Here is a 10,040-nt window from a genome sequence, read left to right as displayed (position 1 = left end):
TGTCTCTCAGGTGTCTCAGGAGCTTCAGGTGTCTCAGGTGTTTCAGGAGCTTCAGGTGTCTCAGGTGTCTCAGGAGCTTCAGGTGTCTCAGGTGTTTCAGGTGTTTCAGGTGTCTAAGGTGTTTCAGGAGCTTCAGGTGTCTCAGGTGTCTCTCAGGTGTCTCAGGAGCTTCAGGTGTCTCAGGTGTTTCAGGAGCTTCAGGTGTCTCAGGTGTTTCAGGTGTCTCAGGTGTTTCAGGTGTTTCAGGTGTTTCAGGTGTTTGTCTGATCCGTCGTTCTCCACCCCAGAAGCCACAAAGCTCTGCTAAGCGTAGAGAGCCTGGACCACATGGCGGGACCGGGATCCGGAGTGTTGGGGGGTCAGGAGGCCGTGGTGTGGTCCTGAACCAGCAGGGGGTCATTATGAGGCCCTGTTTTCACAGCGGTCTGGGGGCCACATCGAGGGGACCGAGTAAAGTCTGAGGAGGTTTCCACTGCCGCGTGACGTGGACCACGCCGGAGGAAACCAACCACAACACGGCGAGGAGGTCCATCACCCAGAGCCACGTGGGCCGCTTCAGAGCGTAGAAGAAAGAGGAAGTGGGAGGAGCCGAGTGAGTGAGTAAGTCCACCCGTGTAGTGACCACGTGTGATGTCATCAGGAGGCTGAGCTTCATTTATAAAGCGGGAGGACCGTCAGGTCCCAGTGAAGAGAGCTGCTTCTCCCTGAGGACCCTTCAGGTCTGCTTCTCCCTGAGGACCTGAGGACCCTTCAGGTCTGCTTCTCTGGGCATATCTATCTATCTATCTATCTATAAGACCACCATCTCCAGAGGATTCTCTCAAAGCACAAGATCCCTCTGATCAGGTGAGTGCATTCATTCGTTCATCATCCATCCATCCATCATCCATCCATCCATCAATCATCCATCCATCCATCCATCATCCATCCATCCATCCATCAATCATCCATCCATCCATCAACCATCCATCATCCATCCATCCATCCATCATCCATCCATCCATCAATCATCCATCATCCATCCATCCATCCATCATCCATCATCCATCCATCCATCATCCACCATCCATCCATCAATCATCCATCATCCATCCATCCATCCATCATTCATCCATCATCCATCCATCCATCATTCAGCGCACAGAGCGGTACTTTTCTGTATTCTACACATTTTAAATATGTTGTACTCTGGACCTCATGAAACTCGATTCTTCTATACAACCAGAGGAGCCCCCTGGTGGTCAGAAGAGAGAATGCAGCTGTAACACATGAAGCATAGACTTATATACAACCAGAGGAGTCACCCCTGGTTTCTTCCACCACTGATTTTAAAGCCTTTCAAAGCTTTGATGTTCTCTGAATACACGTTGCCACGCGTCCCTGTCTGTGCATACAGCGTCCTCTAAAGGGTCCCCGACCTCAGCTTGAGCCTCCATGTCTTCATATGATGTCACCGGGGCGGCGGGAAGGGAAGCCCTGAGACGAGCAGCTGCTGTGAGGGGGGGGGGTCAGAGGTTAGGATGAAAGAGGAAGGCCCCCCCGAGGCGTCTCACGGCTCTTCATCATCACTCTCTCTCCTGACCACCAGGGGGCGACTCCTCTGGCTGTATAGAAGTCACTCACTAGCAGCTCATTATTGTTTGACCCTCCTATCAGTGAGGCGCCTTAGGACCACTGAGGGGGGGGGGGGGGGGCTGCTGCTAACAGACCCATCCTTTGTGAGGAGAATTGTTTTTAAAGGAGGGGGGGCGGGGCGGGGCTCTGTGTTTGTCTCTGCCAAGAAGCTGCAATGTTCTATGAATGTAAAACAGCTTTCTGGCTCCGACGGCAACGACACCGCCAGGAAATACTGCTGCTGCTTCTTCTTCTTCTGCTTCTTCTGCTGCTTCTTCTTCTGCTGCTTCTTCTTCTTCTTCTTCTTCTTCTGCTGCTTCTTCTGGAGAAACTACACCAGCGCAAGTCGGAAGGTCCTGATGGCATCAGCCCCAGGGTCCTAAAGACCTGCGCCACCCAGCTGTCTGGTGTCCTCCCCTTCCTCTCCAAGATCCTTGAGAAAGTGGTCGCAAATCAGTTGTGCGACTTTCTACATCATAATAGTTTATTTGAGAAATTTCAATCAGGATTTAGAAAACACCACAGCACCGAGACGGCACTGGTGAAAATTACAAATGACCTCTTAATGGCAGCAGATAAAGGACTCCTCTCTGTCCTGGTCTTGTTAGACCTTAGTGCTGCATTCGACACCATTGACCATGACATCCTGTTACAGAGACTGGAGCAGTCGATTGGCATTTCAGGCACGGCACTAATTTGGTTTAAATCCTATTTATCAGATCGATCTCAGTTTGTATTTGTAAACGATGGCCTCGATAACCACCAACGTTAATCACGGAGTTCCACAAGGTTCTGTGCTTGGACCAATTTTATTTACCTTATACATGCTTCCTTTGGGCAATATTATCAGGAAACACTCCATAAACTTTCATTGTTATGCAGATGACACTCAACTATATTTATCGATAAAACCAGAGGAGAGCAACCAACTCTGTAAAATTCAAGCATGTCTTAAAGACATAAAACATGGATGACCTGCAACTTCTTGATGTTAAACTCAGACAAAACCGAAGTAATTTTAATCGGCCCTGAGCACCTCAGAGATCAATTATCTGGTGATGTGGATTCTGTAGACGGCATTGCCCTGGCATCCAACACCACTGTAAAGAATCTTGGCGTTATCTTTGATCGGGACTTGTCCTTTAACTCCCACGTAAAGCAAATCTCAAGGACTGCATTCTTTCATCTACGTAATATTTCAAAAATCAGGCACATCTTGTCTCAAAAGATGCAGAAAAATTGGTTCACGCGTTCGTTACTTGAGACTGGATTACTGCAACTCCTTATTAGCAGGCTGCTCTAATAAATCTCTTAGGTCCCTCCAGTTGATCCAGAATGCTGCAGCTCGTGTTCTCACTAAAACTAAGAAAGAGATCACATCACTCCTGCACTAGCTGCTCTGCACTGGCTCCCAGTAAAATCAAGAATCACTTTTAAAATTCTTCTCTTAACCTACAAAGCCTTGATTGGTGATGCTCCATCATATCTTAAGGAGCTTGTCGTACCATATTGCCCTACTAGAGAGCTACGCTCACTAAATGCGGGACTACTTGTAGTTCCTAGAGTCTTAAAAAGTAGAATGGGAGCCAGAGCCTTTAGTTATCAAGCTCCTCTTTTATGGAACCAGCTTCCAATTTCAATCCGGGAGGCAGACACAGTCACCTCGTTTAAGAGTAGACTTAAGACCTTCCTCTTTGACAGAGCTTATAGTTAGGGCTGAATCAGGTTTGCCCTGGTCCAGCCCCTTGATATGCTGCTATAGGCTTATAGCTGCCGGGGACGTTTTAGGATGCACTGAGTACCTATCTCCTCTTTTTTCTCTCCTTAAGGATGAATTTTCATCTCTCAATCACACGTTACTAACTCTGTTTTCTCCCCGGAAGTCCTTTTGACTTTACGTCTCATGGGGTCATCGGACCCTATGATACGGCATAGATCCTATCTGGCTGTTGGATCGTCTGGGTCGTGGAATTCCTGCTCATGACTACGCCACTGTCCTGTTGAGACTCCTCCCACTCCTCCTCCCCACCGCCATCTGCCTGATGGATCGTGGAGGTCTCCATCGTGGAATATGCCTACTATGAACTATTCATACACTCTGTCATATTCATTGAATGTATTTTAACTCTAAATCTGTCCTTCTGTACACATTACATCTATTGCATCTGTCCATCCTAGGAGAGGGATCCTCCTCTGTTGCTCTCCTCCAGGTTTCTTCCTTTTTTTTCCCCCTGAAGGGTTATTTGGGAGTTTTTCCTGGTCCGATGTGAGGTTTTGGGGCAGGGATGTCTATGTGTACAGATTGTAAAGCACTCCGAGACAAATTTGTAATTTGTGAAATTGGGCTATACAAATAAACTGAATTGAATTGAACCTCTTCACCCTCATGGTGTGTTCACGCTGGACGCGTCAAAATTTCGACGCGCGTCGAGATTACATGTTAAGTCAATGCAAAGCTGCGTAGAAGCTGCGTAGAAGCTGCGTATTTCCCAGCGAGCAGCGCGTCAGACGCGTTTGAAGCAGCAGAACAGAGGATTTGTCGCGGGGCGAACACAGCCAACAGACGCAGCTCGTTGACGCGCGAGTTCAAATTTCCCAACTCCGGCAGCAAAGACGCGTGAGTCATAGTTGCGTCAGTCAATCAGCGTTGAGCAGCTCCGCTCGTCATCGTCCTGCCGGTTTAAAAAATGGAGGAAAAGATTATTGTCGCCATCTGTGGGCACCCCGAACTTTACGATACAACTCTTTATGCTTACCGAAACCGGAGCGATAAAGATAAAGCGTGGAACAAGGTCGGAGAAGCCGTGGGACTACCTGCTAAGTTTTGAATGTATGTATTTGCTTTTATTCTCTTTGTTGTACTTTACTATCAACCAACCGCCGGCATATGTGTTTCATGGCAGGAGATCTGCCGCCGGAGGTGGAAAAGTCTCAGAGACACGTATCAAAGAGAGAAGAAGAGAGAGAGCAGCGCAGTGGGAGAGCAGCTCGGTCCACTAAAGTGGAAGTACTCTGCGGTCCTGTCGTTCCTCGATCCATTTATACTCCGCCCCCGAAGCGTCTGGTGTGAACACACTTTTTTCGACGCCGAGAGATCAGCGCGTGGCGTCAGACGCGTCGAGAATTTTTTCGACGCGTCTGGTGTGAACGCACCATCAGCCTGAGGCTGGGGGAAGTCCCGGTGCTGTGGAAGACGTCGTGCCTGGTCCCTGTCCCCAAGAAGTCAGCACCATCTGGCCTCAACGACTACCGACCGGTCGCCCTCACCTCCCATGTGATGAAGGTGCTGGAGAGGCTGGTCTTGGCCCACCTCCGGCCGCAGGTGAAATCATCGCTGGACCCTCTGCAATCTGCTTCCCAGCCTCATGTGGGAGTGGACGACACCATCATCTACCTGCTGCAACGAGCTCAGTGGCACCTGGATGGAACCGGTGTCTCTGAGAGTCACTTTCTTTGACTTCTCCAGTGCATTTAACACCATCCAGCCACTGCTGCTGAGTGAGAAGCTGCGGGTGGTCGGTGTGGATGCGTCCACCATCTCCTGGATCACTGACGACCTCACAGGCAGACCACAGCTTGTCAGAATGGGCCGTGTGCTGAACGGGGGTCAGTGATGCTGGAGCCCACAGGGAACTGTTCTGTCTCCCTTCCTCTTCACCCTGTACACCAGTGACTTCCAGTACAACACGGAGTCATCTGCAGAAGTACTCTGATGACTCTGCAGTGGTCGGGTGTATTAGGGATGGACGGGAGGAGGAGGACAGGGCAGTGGTGAGCGACTTTGTAAAGTGGGCCGATGAGAACCACCTGCGGCTGAACATGGCCAAGACCAGAGAGATGGTGGTGGACTTCAGGAGGAAGAGCTCCTCCCCCTCTGAGTGTCCTGGGAGTGGACGTGGACATGGTGGAGGAGGACCAGTACCTGGTGGAGGAGGACCGGTATCTGGTGGAGGAGGACCAGTACCTGGTGGAGGAGGACCAGTACCTGGTGGAGGAGGACCAGTATCTGATGGAGGAGGACCAGTACATGGTGGAGGAGGACCAGTACCTGGTGGAGGAGGACCAGTACCTGGTGGAGGAGGACCAGTATCTGATGGAGGAGGACCAGTACCTGATGGAGGAGGACCAGTACCTGGTGGAGGAGGACCAGTACCTGATGGAGGAGGACCAGTACCTGATGGAGGAGGACCAGTACCTGGTGGAGGAGGACCAGTACCTGGTGGAGGAGGACCAGTACCTGATGGAGGAGGACCAGTACCTGGTGGAGGAGGACCAGTACCTGATGGAGGAGGACCAGTACCTGGTGGAGGAGGACCAGTACCTGATGGAGGAGGACCAGTACCTGGTGGAGGAGGACCAGTACCTGGTGGAGGAGGACCAGTACCTGATGGAGGAGGACCAGTACATGGTGGAGGAGGACCAGTACATGGTGGAGGAGGACCAGTACCTGATGGAGGAGGACCAGTACATGGTGGAGGAGGACCAGTACCTGATGGAGGAGGACCAGTACCTGGTGGAGGAGGACCAGTACCTGATGGAGGAGGACCAGTACATGGTGGAGGAGGACCAGTACCTGATGGAGGAGGACCAGTACCTGATGGAGGAGGACCAGTACATGGTGGAGGAGGACCAGTACATGGTGGAGGAGGACCAGTACCTGATGGAGGAGGACCAGTACCTGGTGGAGGAGGACCAGTACCTGGTGGAGGAGGACCAGTACATGGTGGAGGAGGACCAGTACCTGGTGGAGGAGGACCAGTACCTGATGGAGGAGGACCAGTACCTGGTGGAGGAGGACCAGTACATGGTGGAGGAGGACCAGTACCTGGTGGAGGAGGACCAGTACCTGATGGAGGAGGACCAGTACCTGGTGGAGGAGGACCAGTACCTGGTGGAGGAGGACCAGTACATGGTGGAGGAGGACCAGTACCTGGTGGAGGAGGACCAGTACCTGGTGGAGGAGGACCAGTACCTGATGGAGGAGGACCAGTACCTGGTGGAGGAGGACCAGTACATGGTGGAGGAGGACCAGTACCTGATGGAGGAGGACCAGTACCTGGTGGAGGAGGACCAGTACCTGGTGGAGGAGGACCAGTACATGGTGGAGGAGGACCAGTACCTGATGGAGGAGGACCAGTACATGGTGGAGGAGGACCAGTACCTGATGGAGGAGGACCAGTACCTGGTGGAGGAGGACCAGTACCTGGTGGAGGAGGACCAGTACATGGTGGAGGAGGACCAGTACCTGATGGAGGAGGACCAGTACATGGTGGAGGAGGACCAGTACCTGGTGGAGGAGGACCAGTACCTGGTGGAGGAGGACCAGTACCTGATGGAGGAGGACCAGTACATGGTGGAGGAGGACCAGTACCTGGGCGTCTCCATCGACTGAACTGGAAGGCCAACATCAACGCTGTGTACAAGAAGGGGATGAGTCAACTCTTTTTCCTGAGGAAGCGTCGATCCTTCAACGTGTGCAGCAAGATGCTGGAGCTGTTCTCCCAGTGGGCGTGGCCAGTGGGTGTTACGATCTCAGACACTTAGGAAGTAGGACCCAATTGCACGACCCGGGAGACAGAGATAAAGTATTTGTAAGTACTTTATTTTTCGGTTCTGCAGTGAACAAAATGAAAGCGCTCACGTAGTGAGGATCAAAAACTTTCAAGAGCCCAACATAACCCGACCTGATCATGGCAAAAGACCAGACGAACTGACAAGGAACACTGGGAGACAGGGGAATTTAAGCACATGGTAACAAGACACAGGTGGGACCAATCAGGGCGGCTGACACTGATGAGCATAGGAGACAGGTGTGATGACAGGTGAAACAATCAGGAAGCCTGGAATGAGAGAAAGCGAACATAAATGACATGAACCTCTCTAGCATATCTGTCGTGTGCACAACAGTACCCTCTAGGGCCAACTCCTGATGGCCCAGGCTGATTGTAAAAGTCGGGAATAGAGTCTTGTCTACGATAATGAAGCAGCTATCCCAGCTTCTAGCTCAGGACCCGTAACCTTCCAGTCTACCAGGAATTGCTTGCCCCTCCCCCTATTACGGACCTCCAGTAGCTTACGGACCTTGTAAACCTCACCCCCTTCAAAGAACTGGGGCGGTGGAGGGGGCTTGGAGGCGGGAACAAGTGTGCTCTCACACACCGGCTTGATTTTACTAACGTGAAACGTTGGGTGCACTCTCAAGGTCCTGGGGAGTTGCAAGCGTACCGACGCCGGGTTGATGACTCTGGACACTGGGGACCCACAAATCTCGGAGCCAGTTTCTTTGAGGCGACATGGAGTGGTAAGTCTTTGGTAGAGAGCCAAACCTTTGGCCTGGACTGTAGGAGGGAGCGACCCGCGATGAACGTCCGCAACAGCCTTCATCCGAGCTGAACTGGAGAAGAGACTGGCAGCACCAGCCCAAACTCTGCGACAACGTCTGATCATGGCATGTGCCGATGGAACCATCACCTCTTCCTCGTTGTTAGGAAAAGTGGAGGCTGGAAACCATTGACACAATGGAATGGAGAGAGACCTGTGGCCGCCGTGTGAAGGGTATTGTGGGCAACCTCGACCCATGTGAGGTGGTGACTCCAGGTGGTCTGCTTCGGGGACACGAGACAACGTGGCGTAGTCTCTAGTTCTTGGTTCAGACGCCCGACTGTCCATTTGACTGAGGGTGATATCCTGATGACAGGCTGACGGTGGCACCTATGAGTCGACAAAACTCTTTCCAGAAGGCGGAAATGAATTGTGGAACCCTGTCGGAAACAATGTCATTAGGAATCCATGGATCCTGAATACGTGATTCATCATGACCTCTGCGGTGACTTTGGCAGAGGGAAGCTTGGTCAATGGGATGAAGTGAGCCATCTTTGAAAATCGATCAACCACTGTTAGAACCGTAGTCTTGCCTCTGGATGAGGGAAATCCTGTCACAAAATCCATCGAAATGTGTGACCAAGGACGATGGGGAATCGGCAGAGCTGGAGCAAGCCCATCTTAACTTGAGATGAGGTCTTATTACACGCACACCGGACAAGCCGCTACATACTCGGCCACATTTTTCTTCATGGATGGCCACCAGAAACGTTGTTGAATCCTGAACATTGTTCTTGCTACTCCCGGATGGCACGAAAGCACAGATGAGTGAGCCCAGTGGATGACCTTGGGTGAAGAGCCTCAGGAACAAACAGCAGATTGTTGGGACACTCGCTAGGCGCTGGATTCATGACATTTGCCTCTTTAACGCCTGACTCCACTTGCCAGGAAAAGGCTCCGATCACCGGTTAAGTGGAAGGATGGTCTTGGGCTCTACCGCAAGTGGTTCGGGATCGTAAAGAGAGACAAAGCATCGGGTTTTGATTCTGAGACCCGGGACGAAAAGAGAGTGTGAAGTTGAATCTACTAAAGAAAAGTGTCCACCTGGCCTGACGGGAGTTGAGACGCTTAGCCTTTCTTATATATTCTAGATTCTTGTGATCTGTCCAGACTAAAAACGGTTGCTCTGCACCCTCATGTCAGTGTCTCCATTCCTCGAGGGCAGCTTTTACAGCTAACAATTCCTTGTTTCCCACGTCATAATTCCGCTCTGCCGTTGTCAACTTCCGCGACAGGTAAGCACATGGATGCATCTTGTTGTCTTCTGCAGAACGTTGAGACAGTACTCCTCCAATTCCCTCATTGGAAGCATCCACCTCGACCATAAACTGGCGCTGGGGATCTGGAATGGTGAGTATGGGAGCTGAGGTGAATCTATCTCTGAGAAGTTTGAAAGCAAGATCCGCCTGGGGGGTCCACTTGAATGGAACCTTAGGAGAAGTCAGAACATGCAGAGGAGCAGCAACAGAACTGAAATTCCTAATAAACTTCCTATAGAAGTTAGCAAATCCTAGGAACTGCTGAACCTTTTTCCTGGAGTCTGGTGTGGGCCACTGGGATACTGCACTGACTTTGGCAGGATCCATTTGGATATGATTAGGTGAGACTATGTATCCTAAGAAAGACACCTCTTCTGTGTGGAACTCACTCCTCTGCCTTGACATATAGCTGATTATCCAGTAGTTTCTGCAAAACTTGGCGGACATGGTTAACATGAGATTTAGCGCCTGGGGAGAAAATCAGTATGTCATCCAGATACACAAACACTGAAATATTCAAGAATTCCCATAAAACCTCATTCACAAAAGCTTGAAAAACAGCGGTGCATTGCACAGTCCAAAAGGCATTACCAAGTACTCATAGTGACCATTCTGAGTGTTGAATCCAGTCTTCCACTCATCCCCTGTTTTATTCTAACCAAGTGATATGCATTTCTTAAATCCAACTTGGTGAATATCTTGGCCGTTGAAGCAGTTCAAAAGCAGATGACATGAGTGGCAGAGGATAGCGGTTCTTCACCGTAATGTCATTTAGTGGACTGTAGT

This window comes from Pseudoliparis swirei, chromosome 10, assembly GCF_029220125.1.
Source record: "Pseudoliparis swirei isolate HS2019 ecotype Mariana Trench chromosome 10, NWPU_hadal_v1, whole genome shotgun sequence".
NCBI classification, from domain to species: domain Eukaryota; kingdom Metazoa; phylum Chordata; class Actinopteri; order Perciformes; family Liparidae; genus Pseudoliparis; species Pseudoliparis swirei.
The sequence above is the reverse complement of the archived record's forward strand: the minus strand, read 5'-3'. Positions refer to the sequence as shown.